This window comes from Dermacentor silvarum, chromosome 10 (genome assembly GCF_013339745.2).
Source record: "Dermacentor silvarum isolate Dsil-2018 chromosome 10, BIME_Dsil_1.4, whole genome shotgun sequence".
Taxonomy (NCBI): Eukaryota; Metazoa; Arthropoda; class Arachnida; order Ixodida; family Ixodidae; genus Dermacentor; species Dermacentor silvarum.
Window position 1 is genome coordinate 307,316 of NC_051163.1, and position 27,611 is coordinate 334,926.

Here is a 27,611-nt window from a genome sequence, read left to right on the forward strand (position 1 = left end):
AGTCATGCAGTTATGCGTAGAAATAAAATGTGTTTTTGAGACAATTTTTTTAGCATGCTATATCTATATATAGTCGCTTCACATGTTGTGCCAACGGGCGGCGCTTTCGCTCTTACCGCTTCGGCTGCCATAACGTTCGTCTGCTCCTGCCGCTCTGTGCACCTCTGCCCGCGTGCACGCTTTCGCCTTCTACTGTGCGCTGCAACATTTTGTTCTGTATCGGCCGGTGGCTCCAGCGATGTACGAAAAACAGAAGAAAGGCCACAAGACGTTTCCGCGCGGCTCTGTGGTTGACGAGTACGGGAAAGGACAGCAGGGCCACTTTTTTTCGCTTCCAAGAGAATGAAAGGTAAGCACGCTTTTTATGCAGTTGCTATACCGAATAGCCGCTAACCTTATCGAAACGGCTGTAAGGAAGGGTATTCCGTACGCGGTATACTTCTCTGTGGTGTGTAAATACATTGACCTATCTACAGCAGCTTCTGAGACGAGTGAGTACTAGCTGAACCGCTGACGAAAATTGCGTTTCGTTATATCTCGGCGACTGCTGTTCGGTTTATGGAATAAACTGATAACTTTGCCGAAGATACTTGAATGCTTGCTGCACGGACGAAGGGGTTGAGTTAGAGACTTGCCTGTTCTTGGTTAGACATTGCAAGTCACCTAGAGCTTCACAAGGTGCGGAAACCAATTGAAGGAGGGCTGCAGCTAGTGCAGAAAGCACTGCAAGCGCCGTTTCCTGCGCGTTCCTGCTACGGCGCCGGGTGCATCTTACGTTGTCCCGCGAAATGTTTCGCGAAAAAAAAAGAAAACGCCTGCTTGTCTGTTCTTCCTTATCGAATATTCATCTGCATGTGCGATGTTCGCAGTTGTTAACTGAGAACTAAGCAGGCGAGCAGTTTTTGTTCAGAACGAACGAATTTACCTTCGGACCAAGTCGCGCTGGCGCGCAATGCGTACGAAGCTGCTTACGTCGGCGCTGAGCGAGCCACGCGCTCAGGTGTTCTCGCAATTCCCCCTGTGCAAAACAAATTGGTCTATAACAGGAAATGCTCATAGACCTTTTACCAGTGGCTTGCAACTTTTGAAACATCGTCTTCCAGTAATAGGAATTCTGCATAACTAGGAAGACAAGGAGTATACAAATAGGTTGAACAAACTAATCCGCCAGTGCCTTATTGACAAGTGAATAGGAAATACAGTGATCAATATAATTTAGCTGTAAGAAACTCATGAGTGTTTTCAGACTGCTGTTGAGAAAGCAGTATTACCAAACCTGTTATTGCAATATAGCAGCAGTTAAAATAAGAATTTGGATTGTTAAATCTTTCTGACATATTTTTAGCATAAATCCTACCATAAATGTAATAAGAGTTGACGTACATAAATTGAAAGCTCTGTTTTGTGGAAATATTGCTGAAATTTGTTCCTGCAATTGCGTTGTGTGTAAGCATAAAACTTATATCAGTTCCATTTTTTTCCTGACCGCAGCTCCAGCTCGGATAACTCCACCTCGTCTGTGTTAGGGTATGCGAAATGTGCTGGCTTCAGTCTTTGAACCGGTCTCGCCTAATGATACTTTTTTGAATGACTGATCACAGATAACTTCTGCAACAAATGATTTGCGTTGGTAGGATTGTATCATGCGAAGTAAGAAAACATGACTTTTGCTATTAAGAAATTGTAAGAAGCTGTCTGTATATGTGCCTATAGAAAGTGCAGTTTGTACTGTAAATGCGAGATACTCAGGTCTGCAATATTCTTTTGTGTATTGTATCTCTTGCTGTACAAATGTTGCAAATAAAATTGCAAAATAAAGCACATTTCACTGCCTGTTCTTTCCTGTCGAAACGCAATAACCACACGCTATGGCATGCTGACTCACGTATCATCCCACAATGGGGTAAAATTTGAGCAAACACAGATGTGCTGCTGGCATTTATTCAGTACATGAACCACACACGCAAAAGGAAATTGTCATTACAAAAAAGAACAGGCTGAAAATGACAGCCGTTAGAATAATGCAGACTGTAGCAGCAAACGCAACTCGTGCTAGTTTCCTTTTTCTTCTGCCGAGAAAATCGCACACTCGTCGAGCGCATTTCCGGATAAGCGGGATGGCCGCCTCCCCCTCGCGCATCAGCAAAACCGTTGTCATAACAGCAGGCTTCATTTTTTTCTTTTTTTTTCTCAGAAGCATGGCCTACCAAGCTCCAGGGGAGAAACTGGCGCGCGTGATGCAATTCCCGTTTACCTGGGGGGTGTACCAGCTGACCTAGCCGTGACCCAGCTTTGAGCTGTTAAGTGCTGTCGCCGAAAAAGAAGATGGAAATTGAAAGACGCCACTTGTATAACGTGTTCAAGTAACCTAATTAAAGGAGCATTATTAGCTGGATTACGCAGGTTGGGGAGGCCGACATAATAATTATTGATTGCGCTTTTGACAGGGCATTAACTTGTAATGCTTTTTTTACACAAACTGGGCCAGTATTTACTGAACACTCTTACGCTAGCATTGTTTGTAAGAGCACGTTCCATGCAATCTAGAAAATGAACTTGACATTGCCGAAGGCAGCTGGCCACTAGTAAACATCACTTACAAACGAAAAGCTTTGTCATTTTGGCCCCTGAGCCCGTCTTTACATGTTTTTTGAGGGTTTAAATACGTTAGCTGTTATTGACAATTGAATGTAAAGGAGTTCTGGTGTACTCAACCTCTTAACGAAATTGGGTGAAGGGCAGTGACCAGGTATAAATGACCTACCAAATGATTTTCTGAAGAGATACGTGAAATGGTTGCCAAAATACCTTGCAATTTTTAACGACTTACTTTACAGCAGTAGAATGTTGAATATCTAAGACATCTAAAGAAATATCTAATTGATATCTCAGCCATAAGAAACCAGCGGGTATTGAAACCAAAGAAAGCATAGGGGAACCTATTTGTAGTTTTAATTGAAATGTAGCAATGATTAATTAAAGATAAATGAAAGTGGACGCAAAAAACAACTTGCTGTGGTGAGAGCCGAACCCAGAATCTCCGCAGTACGCGTGAGTTTCGCTACCGATTTGATACCGGGGCCTATCACATTCTGGGGTATTTATGCGAAATGTAACCCTGGGAGTGTTAGCCAACGCAACTCGGGCCATCGCGGCGGGCGGCCGATGAGGAACATGTCTTTGACCGATCTAAACAGAAAGTATGGAAACTTTAGGGGAAGGCAGCCGACAACTAAACCCTCGTATCTACTTGAAGGCTTTGAAGTTGCTGGATTTGAGACCCTCGCTATGCACTGAACGAGAAAGGGAATCGAGGTGCCCAATTATTTGACAATTATTGGACGAGGGGCCCGATTCTTATTTATTTTATCGTTAGGAACTCATCAATCCATCGCGGCGTGTTATAGTCAAGCTGTAGGCTTCTATCTTTCAGTTTTAGTTGATTATGCGGTACCCGGTCGAATGCTTTAGAAAAATCAATGAAAGTGGCGTCCGTGCCAACCAACTTGTGCAAAGAAATGTGAATATCGGTTACAAGTTCATATAGTTGCTTGTGACACGAGCGATTTTGACGAAAGCCATGTTGGTTATTGAGGAGCAGGCTATTTTCGTTAAGCTGGCTACAATGTGAGTGTAGAGGATATGTTCCAGTAATTTGAAACAAATAGATGTCATTGATATAGGTCTGTAATTATTAGGGTCTGCTGTGTCAACAGATTTAAGTACCGGTATTACTAATGCTGATTTCCAATCTCCTGGAAATCCCGTATCCAGGGATTGCTGAAATATTAGAGATAACCAAACAGAAGAGTAGTGAGAGGTTAATCGTAGAAGTTTAGCACTTATACCGTCAAGACCAGGGCTGGCTTTATGAGAAGCCTGTCAATTACATGAGTGACACCATGTTCCGATATCGTTATGGATGAAAAAAAGGAATCAAATGGATGGTTGTTCAAGTATGTGATTGATGTGAAGTGGCATTTCGTTAGTGAAAACTGCAGAGAAGCATTTGCTAAATTGCTCTGTGCTATCTCTTGAGTTAAGCACAGCGCCGTTTTCGGAAATTGGCAAGGGAACAGTGTGATTTGGTTTTGGATTAAGTATTCGTCAAATCATTTTCGGGTCAGTATTTATCATATTGGGAAGGGTGCAAATAAAAACTTGTCTTTAGCTTCGAGAATTACAGTTTCTGTATGGCGCGATATGGTTTTCTAATTTTGCCACTCTTCTGGATCATTTGTTCGGTCAGCTTTTCTGAACGCTGTTTCTTTTTTCTGGTTTATGCATTTCTTCATTTCGTGGTTATACCATGGATCGTTATGCCTTGAGTTGATGGTGATTTTTGGTATACAAACAGTTTCAACTTCTTTATGTTTATCGCGCAACAAGCACCAGTTCTCATTTACCGTTCTGTTTGAAAAGTGTTTATAAAGTCGGCCGTAAATGAGGCTAACATAGCCATCATTCTGCCAGTGTCGGCGCGTGCGTAGATGATAATGCATTTCCGCCTCTATTTTAACCACACCCCTTTTCGTGCAATAAAGTTTATTCACTTGCTCGACAAGTTTCGACAAGTTTCAATGCAAAGGAACACTGCACCACCCAGTAATCACTTCTTGCTTCTAGTACATGTGTCGCAGTAAGGTCTGGATGGTTTGTTAAAAAAAATGTCTAGTACGTGGGCACCCCATGTTGGTTCGCACATGACTTAATTGATGAAAGTGCAAGGTTAGTAAAAACATTGATGACATTCAGATCTGTTGGTGGTTGCCTTCAACGGTGACGTCGACCACTCGATACCTGGGTAAATAAAGTCACCCCCTAATATCAATATGTATTTTGGGAACTGGGATATGACCTGTTGCACAGCATCACTGAAAAAATGAACAAATTACAAACGGCTATCTGGTGGGCGATAGCATGCGCCGATGACACATTGCGCATGCCAAATGCGTGCAGAGACCCATACTATTTCAAGGGAGAGTTGACTATCACTAAAGACGGTTGATAGTCCTTTTTAATGACTACAATAACTCCGCCTTCACGAAATCCTTCCCTGTCCTGGAAAGATGGGTAATAGATGGGTCAAGTGCAATTTAGCTGTTTTTGATGTCACTGGAAAGCCACGATTCCGTACCTATTGCTATATCTGTGGTGCAAGAATGTATGTGCGTTTTCAGTGCGTCAATTTTGTAATACAGGCCGCGGAAATTTGCCAAGAGCAACGAGACTGCATTTGTGGACGTAACCTTACGCCTTTCAGTTGCTTTTCGTGAAGCACTGGAAGGTTGGTTCGAGGTGACGTAAGAACAGCCGCCACCGCAGCACAATTGGTAGTGCAACGCACGTGTAATGTGGAGGCGGTGCGTTCGGCTTCCACCGGCGGCTAGTTGATTTTTCGTCCGCTTTCATTTCCGCTTGACTTATCATTTTTACACTTCGATTAAAACCACAAATACCTTTCCGTGTGTTTTCCTTGCCTTCAACAACTGCTGGCTTGTTATGGTCGTGATTAACAAAATACCGCGACGATGATAAAGGCGCGCCTCCGCTTTCATCAAAATGTCGCGCCATTTTCGTAGACGGTGTCAGATTATTTCACTTGCACATTTAAACTGCTGTAGCACCGCTTGGCCAGCGGTGGTTTCCTATATGGCGTGCTTCGGGCACGCACAAGGATCACACTTGCAAATATGTAGATTGGGAAACATAAGATGTTTCGTTTTAATGTAAAGCTTGTCTCGAAATGCCTCTACTGGCGTCATTGCCATTATCGTGACGTCACGACAGTGAGTCAGAAAGAAGTAAGGCTGGCCGTAATGACATTCCGCCTTAAAAAAAAGTTTACAAAAATGCTGCGCACGTTTCTTCCGGCTGCCTTCGCATGTATAGTTGCCGCAGCAATTTCAGAGACGTAGAGAACCAATGTATCATGAGGTCATGACGCATGCGCCTCCAGAGCACTGACACTGATTCGTGGGCGCAGGAGTGTTGTGGTAATATACCGGATTTTTCACGAAATGAATTCCAAATTGCTATAAAATAGGAAACGTGCGATAATTGCGTGATTTTATCTTGATTTCTTTAACCCCATAGTGATACATTTGAATATAACTCGATGTACTAATTGGGAAACTAATTTTGCAAATTAGGTTATTGAACTTTTTAACCACAAGAGCTACGTAAATTGATTCCAACGGAAGACTTCAAGCTGGCCATCCGGTGATCTTGTGACCATCTCTAGAAATCCAAGAATTTCACGCTGCTAATTTTTACAGCGTAATGAATTGCGGCCAATTTCACGGTGAAAAAATCGAACTGAACAGCCCGATAGCGTAAATGCCACTCCCTTAGTAAACGTACGTGATTGACGCACCTTGCTCCTCACCGCCGGACTAGCGTGAAGCGACTGAGATCGCGGCTTCACAAGAACGCTCGCTTGATGGTCGCCCAAGGCAGCGATAACAAAAATGGTCTCCGGAAAAGGATAAACAATGGCCATTTGTCACTATAAGGGGTTATCGTTTTAAGTTTTCCTGAATTTTTAAACATCGCCTGTTGCAGATAAAATAATTCTAGACCTCCAGATGGATAATTCAGACATGCGGACATTACTTGCAGGACAAATTGAACCACATATTCAATTGAGTAAAAAAATCAATAATTACGTTCTTAATGAATTACTTTACGGCACATATTGTAATTTACGAATTGTAGCCGGTGAGCTTGCAAGGTGCATCCACTCGGACGGAATAAAGGAAGTTGACATTCGAGCTAGCACGCGGGCTAGCTGAACAGCTCGACGGGGCTTGCGGGTTCGGCTCCCGCCGGCGACAAGTTATCTTTTCGTCCATTTCATTTCCCTTTTCTTCATTATTTTCTACATTCCAATTTCAACCACACTTAATTTCTCTGATGCTAACCTTGGCATCATTCTCTGTTGGCTTTATGTGGTCATGCTGTTACGATCGGCGTTTAACACTGTTGTGACCAGCGGCTCTTCTCGACAAAGGATGCTGCACCGGCAAACCTACAGCTATGGAATAATGTTTAACCTGTAGAGCCTTCTGGACAAAGGATGCATACCGGCGAGCGTGCAGCTATGAAATGCCATTCACACTGTATCGTCTTTTCAACGTCATAGAGCTGGCGACGAAACCTGCCTCACGTCAAGATGATTGACAAGTGATTCTGTGTCGCGTGTTCGTCTGAGCTGGTGAACGAGTCAGGTTTTTTGAAGGACCCCAAACTGGGAAGGGATCATTGGCATTGTACCACCAGCTGATTGCATCAAAAAGCCTACGCTGACGACCTCGACTTCGTGGGAACAGTGTCGACCGAAGCTTCCCATGAAATCGCATTTGCATTGCACTGAGGGCGGGTCGAAGCTTGGACACCTGAGGCAGTCAGGTGGTGTGGTGCGTCACCATGGGTGGGATTTTGCCGACTGTGAAGCCGTTCCGATTGACCAAGACGGGCATTGAATTCTCCCGACAAGAGAAATGAGAAAACTGAAGTGCTTAAAAACGGACCTTCAGTGTAGTGAAGTGCTCCGTACGCGTGCTCCTACATAAAAACTCTCAAAATATAAATGTTGCTACTAAACTCTGTTATTGCGATAGCATTTATACGGACACTCCAAGCGCATCTTTGTCGTCGTCGTCGCCGTCGTTGTCGCCGTCGTCGTCGCTGTGAGGTTCCGTATGACGTCCAACGGCGATAAAATCGTCGCCGCGCGGCCTACGCTGTGTGTGCAAGTGAAAGCGTGCGAAGGTGAGCCTGCAACCGCAGCCTAATCTCGCGCACGCGAGGGAGGAAGAGGGCCGCAAGCGCGCGCGGGCTTCGTTCGTGCGCCAGGCACGGGGAGGAGACGACACAGGCGGTGGGGGTGTGCGCTTTGCTCTTGGGGCTGCTGCTCACCGAGCTGCCGCGCGGGCGCCTATCTTGAAGCGACCTGCGATGCGGCCGAAGTGTGCGCCCGCGGGAGCCTAATCTTCAAAGCGATCTGCGATGGGTACAAAGTGCATGCGCCGAGTGCCGGCGGCTTCGTATGCGCTGTGCTTTCGACGTTTAGTTCGCGTTCAAGCGAGAGCCAGCGCGAAGGTCAATTTGCTCGTTGCCGCCAGGCGCGCTTTCTCACTCCAGCGTTTTGACGAGTTTCCGCGGTCGACGAGCGAGATGTGTTCACGTTTACCTGTGCGCGCGTCACACCGTGCTTGTTTATTTAGTTAGTAAACGAATATTTACAACTTTAGGCGGGCGATAAAACTACTATCCTTACTTCGTATTGTCTACTAATTTGCTGTCGCAATCGATGCTATGCCCTTCGGGCGAGACTGCGACTTTTTTTTTGCATCTCTTGGACGTCGCTCCAAACTTCTTCATCGCCCGGCACCTGGCGCATCACCAGCCACAATTACCGTAATGACCACTCGGACCACGAGTCCCAACAATGGCAAGAAGAATTTGGCAAGGCCAACATGGTCACATGACAACCAAAACATGGAAAGCCGTGAGGATATTTAGTAAGGGCGTGGTTTCAGCACGGGTGAACCACTTAGGCAGAGGCCCGCGACAGTCTTCAGGAGAATGTTCCAGAACGTTGTGCTTCGAGCCACCCTCGCCTCTCGTCGGACAGTGTCCGGGACGATGGGGTGAGGGTCGTCAGGCCCATGTGGCCGAGTTTCTGAGTGTGCTGGAAAGAAGGTGCCTTGCGAGAGAAAAAAAAATCAAATAAATTCCATGCTTTTATGTACGAAAATCACGATATGATTATGCGGGCACGCTGTAATGGGGAATTCCGGATTAATTTTGGGAACCTGTTTTTTTTTTTTGCAGCTAACCTAAATCTAAGTACACGAGCGTTTTTTTTTTTCTTTTCTTTTTTGTTATTTCGCCCGTCGAAATGCGACCGCAGCGGCCGGGACCAAACCCGTGACCTCGGGCTCAGCAGCGCAACCCAATAGCCATTGGACTACCACGCCTATTGCTTGCCAGAGAATTGGTCAATTCAGTGTCACGTTCAGTTCTCCAATGACTGCGGGAACTGGGAAGCATTGATAATGGCCGTATAGCGTCTTCAAGCACTTGCTCAAAGTGTTATAGAAATACAAAGCTGACAGTTAACTGGTACTCCTTAATCTTTGCCCGCACGTTACTCATAAGATACCCACTCCTCCCTTGATATGTCAACTTTGTGGCCCATTATCTTCTTTTTTGAATACTGGCCAATCTTCCAACGTGGTTGGTAAGGTAAGCTTGTTGAGCTCTGGAACGCTTCCATAAGTAATTTGCTGCAGAGGCCGTAGCTGACCTGCACTGTTCTAACTTTGTGTACTGCTCTCCCATAACACGGCTCCTATTTTCGCCCAGAATAAGATTCCTTCCACCAATGCTTCTCCCAGGACAGCGGCGAAACTCCTTAAGCGTGTCATATGACACCCTTACACAGGCAGAAAACGAGGGTTTAGCAATTTTTCATTAGCGTTTAGTTACCCCACAGACTTAAACGCCCCCTTTTTTTTAAACAGCCAAATGTTGCCTGCCCGTCACCCTTAATATTCCCTACAGTTACTCTAAGTCTAAACTCAGTGATTTGTCAAATTTTTTTCAGCGCAGTGCGAAAAGGCACATAAAGGTATTCGAGCGCTTCTCGTCGCACTAACAGCTTCGCCTGTAAAAGCACACAGAACTCAAAAACCACTTAACGTTAGGGCTATAGTGATGAGTGGTTTCAATTCCTCGCCACCATGGCCGCATTCTGATGAGGGTGGAATGATGATGATAAAAAGTTGTATTTTTGTTTTTGTTTGTCGTTAGTAAAAGCCTGGGATGGCCAAAGAGTGCCAAGAAATAAAAGGGGCGGAATGCAAAGTTCTCGTGTATTTAGGTTCAGGTGCAGGGTAAAGCAACGCAGGCGGTTGAAATCAAGAAAAGGAGGTCAAGAAAATGTTAACCACTTCAGCCTCATCTGTCATCACAGTGCTCAAGGATATGTATGCACGCTTTGGCATACCTTCAGAAGTCGTGAGTGATCAAGGACCTCCATTCATTTCCTCTGACTTCAGAAACTTCAACAAGGAATGGGACATCATTCACAATCCCACAGCAACACTGAGAGTTCTTTGCCTTCGGCAAAGGCGAGCACCACCTGAGCACCACTCAGTGGTGCTGATGAACCACAGAGCAACTCCAATGAATGGCCTCCTGTCCTCTGCAGAGATGGTTATGGGAAGTAGGATAAGAACGTTTATTCCAGCCCATCCCAGTACTTTGTTACCGCACTACCCGCATAAGACACTCCAGAGTAAGCTTCCAACAAGGCAGCAGGCACAGCACAAGCATGCTGACCAGCATGCTAGAGATCTGCCTCCGTTAAGCAAGAACCTGCCCGTTTGGTTTTGGCATGGAAAGAAATGGGAGAAAGCAGTCATAACCCAGGTAGGCCCAGAGCCACGGAGGTATACTGTTACAGCAGCCAGTGATCAAGCGCACGTTCGCAACCGACACCACCTACGAGTACGACGCTTCTCAAGGGATACCCAGGCAACTCCTGAAGACTACTACCCTGTCGAGTCAACAATAGTAAATGAGCCAAGCTATTACGCACAGCCAAGAGTTCTTCCTGACTGCCCCTCAGACCCAAGAACAGTGCCACCGCAAGTACTCCCGAAGAAGACTCGTTCGGGAAGAACAGTAAGAACTCCATCAAGATTCCTCATGTGATCTTTTGTTTGTTTTGTTAGTTCTTGTGTGGCGGCGTGTTATGTAATATCGTGTGATTGCTAGCGCCCCCTACACATCTCTTCGCCTTTACATTATAAACGCCTCTCATAAGAAGAGAGAGGCCAGTTCACGAGCAACGCTCAACATGGCGTGTGTTGTCTCTCGTCCAACCTTTTCTTAATCCAAGGCCATCCATATATAACAGTACTCGTTAGTGCAATTCGTTTGGAGGAGCATCGAAGAAACACACGACAAGCTTCGCTTACCCGCATTTCCTCGACAGGGGAGAGGCTACTAGTTTTTTCGTTACGGCCTAATTTGCCAAATAAACAGTTTGATTCCGTTTCTCTGACTTTGGCATTGCGCGCCGCGCCCCCAAGAGACCCTGCATTTGTTTTAGGACAAAAACTCCATAATTAGATTTTAATCCTCCTTACTAATGCAGGTTTACGGGTAAACGGAACCGTGCAAAAAAAAAAAAAATAAGCTTTTATCTAAATCTCCGAAAGTTCAACATGTTAAAATGTGAGGCGACGACATATGTGTGTTGTCCACGAAACACTCAAGCTTCGAAAGAATGGAGCAAGTGGTCACATCAGCTATCAGTGACGTTGGTGACCGGAGGACATGTGTTTGGGCAAATTCAAGTGCCAAAGAAAAATTTATTGCATGCGTGAGTCAGACTCTATTGTTTAGAATAACGCGCATATCTTCTTTAAATGTTTTAGAGATTTTGTTGTTTTTTATGAACTTGCTGAGTGCTCTGTCTGCAGTGGCTGTAGCGCCTACGCATTGGAGAAACCAACACAATATATACGACTGCTTCGTCGCATTTCGAATAAACAATTTGTAAGCAGGGGTCGTGACGTGTGTTTGTGTGTGTGTATCTGTTCGTGGCTGTGTTTAAGCGCTGCATTATGTTCTTTAAGGCGTTGCTGGCGTCATGAGTCGAATACTTTTTGTTTGTGTTTGTCAGATGTGACCGAAAACATATCCGAGAAGCGACGGCGAGCATATATATGTCCGTGAAAGAGAATGTCATTCACTTTAGCAGGAAAGGCCGAGCCACACACGAGATCACGAAATGCATCTGCTATCTCTTGCTTTAAAGTTATGGCTTTGGGGTAAGTGCGTTCTTAGGCCACAATTACATGCGCGACGAATGAATTAATTCACCACCGTTATTTAAGCTAAATGATTTGAGAAAGTTTTTCTTTCAAGGAATACTTATATTTGACAAAATGATTCACATTGCTTCGTGTCTCGAAGTATAGAGAGGCAGCACTCTCGCGAACTGAGTCATGGTTAGCTGCGCATCTTCAAATGTGTATGATTGGCCTAAAGCTCCGCGATATTGTTGTGGCCAACCACGATTAGTCGTCGCCTTTTTTCAGGAATAGAATGGAACACTTCCTAGTGTGTTGCTAATTGTTGAATGCGTTTACGGCCTTGCGTGCATCAATAGCATCAGTGGACTGCTATAAGGTCGCCCATGCTGCATACTTGCTGGTGCAGGCGCCACTTAGGACGACTATCGCCACTGGCACTCAGTAAGGTATGCTGTTTAAACACCGAAATTATGAAGTGCATACACAAAGTAATCATGAATGACTTCTCCAGCTGGTTCAATTCCCAAATCTTGATCTCGAAATGAATATACAATAAGAGAAGTACGAGTCCGTTGTATCAGTAGCAATAGTCGTACAGTCGTAGCAGCAGTTGTAGTCGTAGTAGTAGTGAGAGCGGGGATGGTGATGACGACGATAGTTATGCTGATGATTATTATGACGATGACATCAGGAACTATGGTGCATAACCACTATACAAGATCAGCCAAGAATGGACGGCGTGAGCAAAGCAAATTTAAAGTATTTATAAATTAAATTCGTGAAACCTGTAAAGAAAGACACACAAGTAAAATCGAGAGCACTCACATGGGTGCGCGCAGAGCGACAGAGCGAGGGAGGGAGAGAAAGAGAAAATAAGAAAATGCATACGAAGGCGAGATTGAACGTGGATAATTTATTTCGCAGTGTAAACGTTCTTCGGACTGTGGACCAAGAACGGAGGCATCTGGTGGTTTTCTCTGGGTGCACTTATTATTCCTCCGGAAACAGCAGTTGGAACAATATAGTAATCAAATGGCATACGCGCTGAAGGTGGGGAAAGAAACGTTTAGCGTCATTGATGTCTCGTCTACGGCGTTATTATAACATTATCATGCCGATTGCCTCTATTCCTAATTTACACAGCAAGAACTTCTTTCATCAGTCTGTGCACTCGATAAGAACTATGAGACTGCTTGCACCTCGTTGCGCAGTAGTAATAGCTTGTATGATATCTCTTTTTCAAGAGTTCATTCTGCCATTTTTTGATAAACTGTAGGCATATTAAAGTTCACTCTTAGTGAAAAACGCATTGAATCATGGAACCTAAAAGAAAAAGGAACACGCACTCGTGGTACGTGATTCAAAGCGCTTTTCGCTAGCAAGTATGCTATATATCAACTGGCCCAAACTTCAACTTTATAAAGATTAGTGCTATCGCCACGTTTGGGAGCCATTTAATCAGAGCACCCCCCCCCCCCCCCCAAAAAAAAAAAAAAAAATGTACAGCGGTATCACCCGTACCGCTGTGAATTTCATCCATGCGTGCGTCGGATAACTTTCCCACCAATGTTAGTCATGGGCTGTTTACAACGCTGCTGCATAGGTGCTGCCATTGTGTAACGCCTTCTGGCTTCCCGTTCCCGATAGCGGACGACGTGCTGTGTTAATGCAGAAAGGCGCTGTTGTCGTTTTTTCATGCTTGAATTATTACTCGCCACTAATGGAACGCGAATGTTGGCGCCGGGGATAAATTGCACAAGGGCTTATTTTAGCCTGACGGGGGTGAGCGAACACTCCGAGTCGGCTCGTGTGCGTCCTCCAATGAAGCGATACTTGGCGATACCCCATTGCGCGTACTTCTTTTAATGCGTTAGCATTCTTAGGGTAGTTCACGCACTTTCCGGGGGCCAGCTATCTGGGTATGTTTATATCTGTTTGTATTTTTTAAAATTTATTGATACTGCGATCTTATACAAGACCTTATCTATGTATGTTTGTATCTAACCGTTTCTAATTCATAATATGGGAACACGGCAGAATTACTCGCGCTAACCGACCATAATTAGCCATTTTCAACCGCTTTCACCGGAGTATTAAGTTTACTGCTCACCACTCTCCTGGTCAAATGAACGTCCTCGACACGGCGGTTTACATAGAAAATGGAAAACTGAGAACGACACTTTACCGTAAGCCTACGGATAGCCAGCAGCATTTAGACTGCACCAGTCATCACCCGCGACACTGCAAGCGAGGAATTTTTGTCGGACAAGCGAAACGAATAAGAAGAATCTGTAGCGAAGACAACGATTATATCCCCCACCCAAATGACCTTAAAGTAACGCTAGCGGAACGAAACCATCCACAAATTCCTCTCGATGGGGCTTATAAAGTCGCGTCAAGATTAGAGAGGCAGTCGGCATTAGCTAAGAAACAACCTACACCAGAATCTGATAGACCGCCAGCCTTTATAACAAAATATTCTAATGCCCTCCCAAACATAAACCAACGTCCTACGAAAATGCCACCTAATATTATCAAGTAACGAGCGTCTGAGAAAAGCATTCCCGGATGTACCAAGCGCTATCTATCGCCGCAACAGAAACTTTAAAGACTTGTTAGTGCACGCAAAAGTCAGCCAACATCATTCCCCCGTAATAAAAGCATGTTCTCGTCCTAGGTGAAAAACCTGCAGGCACCTTCCAAGTGACCTTAAAATTAAATGCACCGCAAATTGCTATACACACGAAGTGAAAACTACTTGACTTGCGCTAGTTCCGATGTAATTTATATGCTTCAGTGTTCCTTCTGTAAGAAACAATATATCGGCGAAATGGGACAATCAATGAAGGCCAGGTTAAACGAACATCGCGAGGACACAGCTAAAAAGCTTCCCAAAGCCTTCGCCAAGCATTTAAACTCATCAGGTCATCACTTCGATGAACTTAAACTCTGCATACTACAGTCAGATTTACGTTCTGCATGAGACAAAAAATATAGAGAATCATACCTCATCCATAAGTTCAAACATTGCAACTAATAGCCATGAACGTTTCAAAGGGAGCTTTAGAATCTATTCGCTCTGCTAAACTTCAAAGTGTAGGCAACTGCACTAAGTTATTTTTCATTGAGTTGCTTAGTTTTTCTTTTTTTCTTATTTGATTGTCAATAACATTCTAACCTCCCTTTCCTTTCACTCAAGCCTTAGTTCTTCCACTACTTTTATTCTCTCCTTCAGAAACGATAGTTCACTGACCTCCAGCGGAGCAGATACCCCTCCCCTTCCCCGTCGTACAGGCCCCTTCCACGAAAAGAGGAAACTACAATGACACTTCAACCGGCTAACACACGGCGCTGCCTCAATTTTATTCTACCGACTATCAGTAGCGCATTATCTTTCTTTTCAATTCTACGCCTTCGCCGCTAAGACACTCTCGCTCGTTACCTCGCCCACCCGCTTTACCCTGTCTCCCATTTAGAAGGACCGTATACATATATACTGTACCGAGGAGAGCATATGTCGCTTTGAAAAAGACAAGTCCACTTGTCGAAACATTGGCTCCTGCTCTCACCTTGTTCTTGTGTTGCTCATCGTTATAAGTCGGCATGAAATACAAAACCATGATCTAATTTGTCAGCCTACCAGTACTCGTGAATGACATCAAAAATTTCATTAGGAAGAAACAGGAAGCCTAAGTCTTCTAGTGTCCCGTTTTCCGAGACCTAACAAGTACATGCAGTTAAAGTGTCAATTATTTAAGAACCATTGCAACTTATTATTTACGCGAGGGCACGTAATACAAAAAACTCATGCTTTGTTAATATTTCAGGTATTTCAGGCATCGTAAGCTTGGGAAAATCTGAGGCCAACAGCTGATTGCCTGCTGGAGCTGAAGGTCGGAGTTTGCAGAGCCGCATATCCGAGGTGGTTTTTCAATCGCACCGCAAAAACATGCCAGAGTTTTATATATGGCGGATGTCATGGCAACGAAAACAACTTTATGAGTGAAAAAGAATGCCAGCAACAGTGCCTAGGTAAGGCAGTGCAAGTTAAGCATCTATGAAAGTGGTTTTTGCTTAGACGTACTTCGACAAATCCTGTGATTTCAACGCTTTGTGGCAGTGACAGAGTATAGGGCCACACTTCAATACGTTGTGTGAAGGCTGTGCTGCAACGCCCTATGCTTTTGTGGAAAGCACAGGCAGTGCGCTGTGACCGCTGGTCACAGAAACGTGTAGCTGCGCTGGTTCGGAGGATAAGTATGCATTCAGATTTGCGACACATTCCTGGTATTAACGACATCGTGCCTTTTCACGTAAACGTATGAGACCTAATGTTATATCGAATTGCTTGCATGCTTCCTATATTATGGCGCTTACCCACTACGGGGGATTGGCCAGGAATCCGGCGGTTAAACGGGTGGGGCGGGGGGAGAAAGATTGAGGGAGAAAAGTATTGCGAGGGAACAGGGATATTACATGGCGCATACCTACATGTTTCTTTATTATGTGATGTACTTTCTTTTGGTCGCGAATGCAAGCAGTGACATGACCGTAGTTTTTTGAGCTTTCGTAGCGTTGCCGGCTATTGATGAAACGGAGTACGTATAGTGATCGACTCGAAAGTAGCCACAAAGCTACAATGGAAATTCACGTGGTTTTCTAAAAGAAAAGCTTCGATGTGCAAGGATAATTTGTTGTTATTTGCTTCATGATACTATATGGCAGATTAGTTTTTTTTCCCGCAAAAAAATAAAAAATCATAACATTGGTATTCACTATACAAATTTACGCATATCCAACGCACATCTTGGTATCTATGTGAAACGAACATTTCGTGAAGCGGTTCGTTTCACGCTATAAAAAGCTATAAATTTGCCCACTTAATTCTTGCAAGGTTAGATCTCACCATTGGGCACGTAATTAAACGTCTTAACTATGAGCTATTCCGCCAGAAAGCAGCAGCAGCCACAGTGTCCGAAATGAAAACTGCTCTTTAAAAACCTACCGCGAAAATCGTACGCTAAGAAAGTGGCCGGTTGTCGAGGCATGCCTGCGCTGTCGCGAGAGAATGCCTCTGCGTGCTGTAGCGACGAACTGTCCGATGGTGTCCTCGCTGCAACAATCGTGCCGCCGGTATATGCGGTCCTCACTCCAGAAGGCGACGAATCCGCTGCTCGAGTTCCTCCGTTCAAGCGACCTAGTTGAACGACTCTGACACTCCCGCTTTTATGTGCGTGTGGGCGTGTGTGTGTGTGTGTGTGTGTGTGTGTGTGTGTGTGTGTGTGTGTGTGTGTGTTGTGTGTGTGTGAGTGTGTGTGTGTGTTTGCGACTCCAGAACGGCCATCAAAGCCTTCGAACGCGGCGTCGTCTCGGACCAGGCGTTACGCATCCTCCGCAGCGCGGATCAGAGTACCCTCAAGCACCACACCATCACCTGGTTTTCCGTCCGTCTCGGCCGGGTGCCGGATGCCCTGCCAAACCTCAACGAGATCGCCCACGACGCAGCGCGTGCGCTTACTGACTGCGCCGTCCCAAGGCAACCAACCTCCCCTCGCCGAGAAACCACAAAAACACTTCTACCTTGGACGCCCCATCTTTCCGCCCTCACACCCCAAACTTAACATGCCGCATGCGCTAACCCTACGCTTATTACAAACAGACACGTACCCAAACCCCACCAAACTCCACGTTCTCTATCCGGACGCGTACCCAGCGACATGTGCCCCTCGGGCGGATACACGGCGACACTCGCACACATGCTCTGGGAGTGTAGAAGCGCTCATCCCGACTCTACCTCGGACAAGTGGGAGAAGTCCCTCAGAAGCTCGCTTCTCGCCGACCAGCAATGGGCCGTCCAGCAGGCCCACGAAGCGGCCGCCAGGTATTCCCTGTCGGTCCTTACGCGGGAGACGCCCGCTACGCGCTAAGCGCGTCCTGCAGGACCTAAATAAAGTTTTTCCAGTCCAGCCCTGATTCTTTCCCCAAGGGAGGGTAGAAAACTGGATATTTATCTTCCGAAAAACCTCCCCGCCTTTCGCATATCTTATTTCTCCGTTTCTCTCTCTTTACTGCAAACGCTCTTCCTTGCTTAGAAATCATGGCTTCTACTACGTAATCGGTAGAACCTCCCTATAGGCGCAGTTTGCGTTCCAGCTGAACAGTCGGGATTTCGCTAAAGGCCAAACTGCACGTCCGCTTGACGACGCGCGACAGCGCACGCCCGTGCGCCGCCTTGTGCTTGCTCCGCCTCGCGAGAAATGGCGGCTTGAAACTACAAGACGCGCGTCAGCGCGCGTCCACTTATCTCACTATTTTCGCCATGGTATACATAGTTTCGTAATTTTTGTGAGGTAGCCAGAGCCCCGATATATGTTTTGGAGAAGATATATGTGCTCGCGCCGCTTTTCGATTCGTACGATCTTTCCCGCACCATCCGCGCATGCGTAGGCGAGCGGGCGCGAGTTGTCGCGCGCCGGCAAGCGTACGCGCAGCTTGGCCTTAAGTCCTCGAAAAGCATTGAAATATTAGCATTATTTTTGCAGCATTATAAACTCGTTTTATTTTTGAGAACGTCAAACGATAAGACGAAACGCTTTGCTTCTGTTCCAGGCAATGTAATTCTGGAGAAACCTTCACCAAAAGATGTTTGCTTCCTCGAAGAAGCTGTGGGAAGGTGCAGAGCGGCATTCCAACGGTGGCACTTTAATATGAAACGGGGAAGTGCGAAATTTTGTTTACTGGAGGTTGCCACGGCAACAAGAACAATTTCCTGACCAAAATTGAATGTGAAGAATTTTGCCATGGTAAGGACAATACTACTTATTTATTTATTTATTTATTTATTTATTTATTTATTTATTTATTTATTTATTTATTTATTTATTTATTGTAATTCTAAAACGATGAGGATAGGCCACCTTATGTCCGGTTATCCTGAAATTTTAAGTATACTACTTAGCCAAGAATAATTATTAGAAACAAAATTAAGAAAGAATAAAAAATCTCCAATCGAACTAGACACATAGGTCACAAGCACACATATAGTGTCCCCATAGTAACATTAGCACCGGCGGCAGCAAATACCATGATCTGGGAAAGTCATTCATCACACAGAAAGGGGAGGAGGGAGTGCACACAGGTTTTTATGTGCATATATACAAGTGCGCGAACTATATTTGTACACGGTGACCGGCAATGCGGCCGCGATCTCAACACGTAAAAAAAGCTGCAATCGCAATATATATATAGATGCAATGATGTATTTTTGTAGCACATGTTAACGACGGATATATCGAAAGTGGCGTTATTTTGAGCATTTCCGCAAAGTAAACATGACTTCGCTACTCCGCACTTCAATTTCACAAGCGCAATATGCGCGATTTAGTGGAGCACTAAACAGCTACTTAGTGAATATTTTTAAATACCCACCTGGATACTGCGTATTGACGTGCAGTTAATCCGCACCTGATCGAGTAACAGCGCTATCTAGCTGTCAGGCAATCAAATGCTAAAACCACGAACACTGCAAAGTATAAAATAATAAAAATCAAAGGGTACATTATTAACAGGTGGTAGACTCTATTGGACACAGAATGCGTTTCAGAAAACCGTATATCCAGGTATTGATAAGCTGTTTTTGAGTAATTCACAAGACTGTGTAGGCAAATATTTAACGCTTTCCGCTGACAAACTCTCTCAAGCTCTGGCGCTCCCTTACTGATTACCTGTACCACAATTTACCGAATCGAAGGATTCAAACTATCTTTACGACAAAATGTCAGACCGTGGTTGACATACACAATTCTTCATGTCACTTTCACCGAGTCAATTGGAGCTCCGTCCGTTACTCGTGTTCCGATTTTCTGTCGGCCAGTTAGGTTGTATATGTGTAATGTTCTATATGTATATGTTATGTGTATAAAGCTGCTTGTGTTAAGAGTCAATGAAAATTACTCGCATTTGCATAGCTGCGGCAGGTATTCTTTATATCATACTATTAACGATTTTACACTTATCATTCGAGCTCATGATTTCACGATAAATTAATGTCATATTGTGTTTGCAGAGTACATAAAAGATCCCTGTGCACAGCCGATTATCCCGGCTTCGAAGAAGAAGTGCGACCACGAGAAGACAGAAGAGAGATTTGGTTACAACAAAGCCACCCAAAAATGTGAAAGTTTTTGTTCATTCCACTTGCAAGGAAAATAGGAACAACTTCAAGACCAGGAAGGCATGCCTCTTAGCTTGCGCGAGTAAGTACAATGTTCAACGTTTGCACGACCGTGGAGTTACTTGTTTTGCTGCTATTTGGACCAACCAATATGGCGACCGGTTCTTTATGCACCCATAGTTTATGCCGTGTTTTCTTGTCAGCACATATTTTAGTTATCATTTCGTGTCTAAAACAGTAGAGAATATCCTTGGAGCGTGGCCTTGCGCGTCCATGGTGCAGAAATCAGTGAGGGCGTCGCTACGGTACTTCAAGTCGACAGCTTTCTGCAACTGTTTATAAGACCCTTTTCACCGCGCTCCCGTGTGCGCCGCCATGTTTGATCATGTTATGACGCATCCATTGCTTGCCTCACTTGGCCTCCGCTGCCTTTGTTTACAACGGCATCGCACGACGCCGGTGCGGCACAGCATGTGCCGCTGTTTCTGCGTTTGCCATCGGCATTGACTCCGTGAACTGCACGGAACTTTGACCAAAGCTTCAGAAGACACCTAAATTTCGCATATCCATTATTCCGAGATGATCCCGCCTTGTCCAAATGGTACGAGCACTGCCGTACGGTGCGCGGTTCTAGACGTCAGGGTTCAAAATTATTTTCCAAAACACAGGGGCAAGTAATTTCAGCCGCTGTATATTCAATCAGGATTACTGTCAGTCCCTCACCGTCCTTTACTTGTTTATTGGCAATGGCTTCGAAGCCACAGGTTGTCATGTTCCTGGTTCAGTAACGTTTTCTCGTGCAACGTCATTACATTATTTATTTTCTACGTTATCGCTCGTGATTGTCAATTGCCCATTTTCTTTTTTTATGTCGTGCTCCGAGCTTAGAACATCCATGTTTTGGAGCTTTGTAGTAGCTTAAGTCAAGAAGTTTTGTAAGACGCAATATCAGTCATCGCTTGTTTACGTTGTGGCTCGTGAGGAAACATTCAGCTTCGAACGTTCTTACGTAACATACATGAAAACTATTCAATGGTCGGCATATACTTTCTTAACGAGTGCACTTCATACCTAATACATGAATGTGAGTCTCACTAAGTTTAAGCAAAGCGGGTTAGACGTTAGTGGGGACCAGAAAAATATTATTTGCAAGCGTGATTGAGTGTCTAATAAATTTGTGGTGCTATCTGGCCGTCATACTTTTTCCGGGAACTTAGCATTTGGCCTAAAATAATCGCAAAATTGTTTTGCTACGGCAATAACTTTGTTTGAGTTATATAACGCTTTGACATTCTATTCCGGGGTTGTGGCGCCAAGTAACAATGATGAAGTAAACCTGGGAGAAGAGTAGCTACGCTCCTGAAGAAATCCAGTATTCCCGATAACTCCTATATCCAGTAACATCATATGACATATAACAAAAACAGGTTTTTGTATGGGATTCTATCTGTCTCATATCGGATTATTGGATATGTGACTCATGGGGCATATGGATATTATGATAGGGTACAGTACATATCAGTTAGCAGAACGTTGTTAACTAAGGTACATCTTTTTTTGATGCATCTCCACCGTGAACACAAAACGCTGCGAGCAGATCAGCTTTTAGCACAAAGATTCATGTGAGAATGCCACATTTATCAACCCACCAATCGGCAAGCAACCTTGCTCAAGTGTGTACGCGCATAGCGTACTTAGTAGATAAAAAAATAATGCCGGGTTTAGCGTACTGAAACTACGCAGTGGGCTATGAGGAACGCGATATAGTCCTGGGGCTTTAGATTAATTTAAACTAACTGGCACACCTCAGCGCGCCCCTGAATGCAAGCACTGTACAGGAGTGTCTTGCATTCCACCCCTATCGGAATACGTCCGCCGCAACCGGCAATCGATTCGTTCAACATGGCTCAATGGTTCAACAAATGGCTAGGCGCAGTGCAAGCGCCATCCCTTTATAATGGCTGAACTAGCAGATGTAAGGGTTTTATAGACTTAGGTGCACACTTTAGAGTGTGCTTGCTACTAGAACTGTCTGTCTTCCCTTCTTTCTTTCTTTTCGTCCCTATATCCCCTTCCCCCAATGCACAGCAGCAAACGGCAGATAGATTAATATATTTATAGCATGGCTCTAGTCCTGTTTGGTGAAGTGGGTAAGGGGACGGTTGCTAAGTGTGGCGCGCTATGGAAGCTTCACACAAGAAGCTTCGTAGTCAATTAAGTGTCCCTTTGATGTTAGTCCGCGGTCGGAATCAGTTCTGAAATGACACCGCATCATGAGGACTGTATGTTTTCTGGAATGTCCTGAGTCCTTTCCATTTCCACACGAGGTGATTACCACTTGGGGTGATTAACACTTCCTTAAGTATGCGCAGCTTTTCACTTGCGGAGATGATTGCGGGTGGCCGGTACCGTTACTTTGTCGTTGCCGCTACCATAAGGCAGGGACACCATCTATCATGGTTATCCTGCTCTTGCCTAGATATTGCCAGGGGGGAAGTGGGTCGTCTGGATCAAGGATCACAGCCAGTATTCGCAGCCAAAACTCTTGGCCGGAATCGCAAGATCGCAGCCAGAACTCATGGAGCCACTCGTTGTGGGGTTTACCAGCGTGGCCTGGCACAGGCCATGTTGGAAGTTGACAGTTCATAAGAGTGCCCTCATTTCACATGATGACACTCTTATGAACTGTCTCTCTTAAAATGCGGCCACATGTAATCTTGATGCGGTAGGCTGTGGCGTTTCGCCTTAGGGATCACTTTTAGAGTGCATTATAATATTCCTGGTCCGCACAAGCACCTAATTGTCCCCTGTCGATGACTAAGATGAGCAAATGAGTGCTTTCCAAAATAGGGCAAACGTTCCAGTGTCGTCGCCAGTTCAAGTTTTGAAGTCATTACGTAAGTGCAGTGCGTCTGTGTTTTTTTTTTCGCAGTAAGCCCCGACCACTGCCGCTGAGGTGCTATAAGGCTCCACGAACTGTAAACGCACTAACGGCGCAGCTGATCTACTGCATTCAAGGTTGCCTGTGCGATGGTCCGGCGTTGGTGCATGCGCGTTCGTCGGTTCGTGTCACCTGGCAAGAGCTTCGTGTCTACTACGAGCTCATCCTTCCAAGGCTGCACGAAGGGGGGGGGGGGGGGGGGGCAGGCTTTTTACCTCGCAGAATATATTGTAGCTGTAGTTTAGGAGCGGAGATTAACCTTGGCTGGTTAGCATACAGCGTTCATCGGGCCAAATCGCTCTGCTCTATATTGTAGATCGGAGAGCTGGCAATTAGCGATGGTTGCTCTTCCACTTTTGTTTAGCAAACCGGACCTGGGTATGCTTAACCTGCCTGCCATGTCCTTGCTTCTCTCTCTCTAAACTATTGCACGTATTAAATTTTTGAGTGGTTATGCTGATTCACTACAATTGACAAACACGTTGACGAGAGCTTAGTTTTCGCAAGTTCACTCTCGTATTGCCACACGCGCTCTTTCATCGTTATGTACAGGGCAGTGTAGAAGACGGAAGCCGAGAACGTTTTAGCTCAGACATTCCAGGAGAGAAGTGCGTATGTTTTTGCACTGCTAAATACATTCTACCTGAAGGGTGACATGCTAAAACGTCTTTTACAACTATAATAATAAAGCTTTTATCTGCTTCTATTTCCGGTGAGGTTCCGTAAGGGAGCGGCATATTCAGATTTCAAGCATGTGTTGCTTTCCTTGTTGTCTACAGGGCCATTTTATTGCAGCAATGACAACAGGTGCAGTTGCTCCGGCCTTTAATGTTTATGGCCACAATTTCGTGTGCCATTATGCCTTTTTCATCTTTCCATGAAGAAATTAAAGAAACTGCCTTTTACTGGCTTCGTTATTGCGCCGCTATTCTTTTTTTGAGGTGAACTGCTTTAAAAATTGCACGAAGTTGATACCGTGTCCTCATAATTTTCATTTTGCTATCTCTGTGCCCCTCCACTATTGAGCGCAGCCGCAGGTACGCTTGCATTGCCACGAATACTTTCATACGGTAATCCTGCTGTCTATAGTCCTAATTTTATTGTCCTTTGCTCTCTTCTCTTCTGCCCCTTCTTATGGTTTCTTTAGTGCTGGTGCCGGCCCGATTGTTCTTAATTTGACGCTTTATGCCCGGCATATATTTAGATTCTTAAGTTTAATACCGAATTATGATTCCTTATAGTCACTTTTATGCGCCTCGTTGGATAAATGGCCTATCCCAAACAGTGTCTGAACCACGGTTCCAGTAATAAGGAGATAAATCATAACAATAATAGTAGATTTCCGAAATTGTGAATGCATTTGCAGGTGATGAATCCAGGATTGTATTATCCTAATTGTATGCCTTAGGTCTGCCTAAGGCATACAGTTAGTACTTTTCTAAAGAGTACGTGCACCTATCTTGGCAAGCAGTAGGCTGTATTTGGTAAAAAAATCGCCAGTAGAATTTGAGGTTGTGTACATGAGCATGATTTACGAAAAGAAAGAGGGATTTGCCTCGGAAGTATTCTGGAGCTTTGCTTTATTGATAAAACGGGTAACGGAAGAAGGATATCTTCGCCAACGCATAGAAGTTCTTCACGCTATGGAAGGAAAGAGTGAAATAACACCTGAAAGTATTCGTTCCGAAGTGCGTACGCATGCACGCATGGTGGCGTAACACTGCAACATACAAATAATGTATGTTGCATTAACTAACTAACTAACTAACTAACTAACTAACTAACTAACTAACTAACTAACTAACTAACTAACTAACTAACTAACTAACTAACTAACTAACTAACTAACTAACTAACTAGCCAACTAACTAACTAGCCAACTAACTAACTAGCCAACTAACTAACTAGCCAACTAACTAACTAGCCAACTAACTAGCCACTAACTAACTAGCCAACTAACTAACTAGCCAACTAACTAGCCAACTAACTAACTAGCCAACTAACTAACTAGCCACTAACTAGCCAACTAACTAGCCAACTAACTAGCCAACTAACTAGCCAACTAACTAGCCAACTAGCCAACTAACTAGCCAACTAACTAGCCAACTAGCCAACTAGCCAACAAAATAAATAATATAGTACAGATGCTAGTTTTAATCTTTCTTGGTCTGTTGCGCTGTTACACCACACCTAGCTTCGTAAAACATCTACAGGTAATTATCCTACGCATACGCATTAGAGAAAAAAAATATGTCACAGTTTCGACCTAAGGGCGAAGCAATGAATGCGATAGCAACACAGCAATGTCATACGAAGTAAGGTGAGTGGCTTTGGTAGCAATATGAATTGTAGTAAACATGAGCTGATTAAGTAAGCAGGTGTGCTGCGGCGTAAGTAGACCGACATGAAGAGAGGCTCGATGACCACGAGAAGGCGCGTGTGAAACCGTGATGTTGATGAGAAGCGCTTCCCGTGGGCAGCGCGTGCGAAGGGACACACCTGTAGCGCTGCACTGCCGATCCGGGCAGCATTGCATGTGTAGCGTGCGTTGGAAAATGTGGCCCGACTATTACTAACTGAATGAACAAGCGTGGTGTGAACGCGCACAAACAAACAGGAATAGATCACACTGAACGACTGCAGACAACGACTGTCAAAACGCTGGCAGCGAGCGTATATACGCCGCAGCGGCGAAGGTACGTGCGGTCTAATCGCTTCAACGGAAACTGAGCGGCGAATGCACGGCGCACAAAGGTCAGAGCCGTGTGCAGATAAGAGACGGTGCGGACGAGCGACGAGCGCGGTTGTTGGCAGCGTAGAAGTGCGCCCCCCCCCCCCCCCCCCCCCCCCGCGCTCCCTCCGGCGCTGGCTTCCCGCTTCCTTGCTTGCGCGTGGGAGATTGAGTGCGTTCGCTCTCCGTGAAGCGCGCGTCCCCGCACGCTTCCGCTCGGGCATACGGCGCGCGGCGAAGATTTTATCTATAGGGAACCTCACGGCGACGGCGACGACGACGGCGACGGCGACGGCGACGGCAGAAATCCGGTAGAAGTGTCCATATAATTGCTATCGCAATAAAACAAAGTAATATATTATCACACCTTCAGTGTTTCTGTCTAAGGTGCACACATCAACTGGAGTAACGGAAACGACAGTACTAAACAGCCCAGGAATGTCTCATTTAATTGTCTTCTCAGCACCTGAAATATTTTTCTTTTTCAGAAGAATCACCTTGCTTGTACAAGACGAAGCACCACCGCTCACGACGTTACAAATCATACTTTTACAGCGCCAACCTAGATCAATGTCTAGAAACTTCCACATATCTTTATAAGAAAGATATCTGGCCGACGAACAATCGGTTCAGGAAACGGGAAGAATGCATAAGAGAATGCATGCCGGCACATGCAACGCATATGAGAGTGCAGAAGCCATAACAGCGCATAATCTATATGTAGAGTATACCCAACGGAAGTGTTCTTGTTTCACGAATAAATGCATATAAATAATAAACTGGCCATAATTCAAGCTTTTCTATTTAAGCTCTTTATTATGCACTCTAACAAGACAGAGTTTCAAAGAAAGGTGGGGACACGAAGTGCCCGTCAGTAGTAAAAAAAGGGATGTTGCTAAAGCCAACATTTCGACAAGACGACTTGTCTTCGTCAGAGCCAAAGTGCTGCCAAAGACGAGTGCCCTTGCCAAAAAAATGGGTTCCGTGACATCTATTGTTCGACCACTGTTGATTAGCTACAACAATGAAATATTGCCAGGTTCTAGTGACGGCGAAGAACCAGAGGCTACCAAAAGTGGGCGTCACGAATATAACCCTTTAGTGCGACGTTTTTTGAACTAGCGACAAAGTCAAGGATTTTTAGCTGGTCTTTCCCGAGAAGCAGTGCAGTATTACGGACGTCACCTGAGTTGTAGCAACGGTTACTGCATTTTAAATGGTCTTTGGGGCGTAACATTTGAGACTTCAAGTGCGAGATCGAGGAGCTGGCACAATTACGCCTCTGCATCAGACGTGCTTCTGCTTGCCCCTCTGTTATCTTCCCGAGCTAAACTAGCTCCAAGCTAAAGTAAAGTATTTTGTCTACGCCTCCACCCCGTTGTCAAACTAAACACCGTACGCAACAGGCACAAAAGGGAGGACCTTTGCGGTGGGCTTCACTTTCTTACATGCGTAATCTTGCGAACGCCAATGAAATTTAGCAATTTGATATTTCGGCCTACGGATGCGCTAGACGAATTCTGCCAGATGAAACTTTGTAGAAACACGATTGAGTCTAATTTTTCAATACAAACATGCCTGCTTAGTGCATCCACTGAAAAGTTAATTCTTCAATTTCAGTTAATCGTGTCACACGCATCAATAATTACCACCTCATTCTGTGTCCCCCTGGGTGCATAACCATACTGTATAAAGGTGGTCGTCACGTACATCTAAGCGCCTAATTAAAAAAAACCTGTCGACTTAACTTTGATCACCCTGTAGAATCACTGGACAATTTCCTCCTTTATTGCCGAAAGTATCATTCCGAAAGGAAGACCTAGCTAGAGCAGCCTCTATTGCGTATGTGCCTTCCTCTCTCGATGATTATTATTTTTTCTTTTGGTGCAAGTACCCTCTGTCAAGTCCGAAAGGAAGTGTGTCAGATTGTGC

General features: G+C 44.9%; 1 long non-coding RNA gene across 2 annotated transcripts; it reads left to right on the plus strand.

Moving 5' to 3' along the window:
• The first annotated feature begins 325 nt into the window (after positions 1–325).
• Positions 326–26,477, plus strand: LOC119431244 (uncharacterized). 2 transcript variants are annotated; one of them, XR_007463943.1, is made up of 5 exons: positions 326–349; positions 15,662–15,866; positions 18,444–18,637; positions 19,900–20,089; positions 26,168–26,477. It is a non-coding gene; the product is annotated as an uncharacterized LOC119431244 (long non-coding RNA). The 2 variants fall into 2 exon arrangements; XR_005188025.2 differs by lacking the exon at positions 326–349 and adding an exon at positions 11,710–11,849.
• Positions 26,478–27,611: the final 1,134 nt, after the last annotated feature.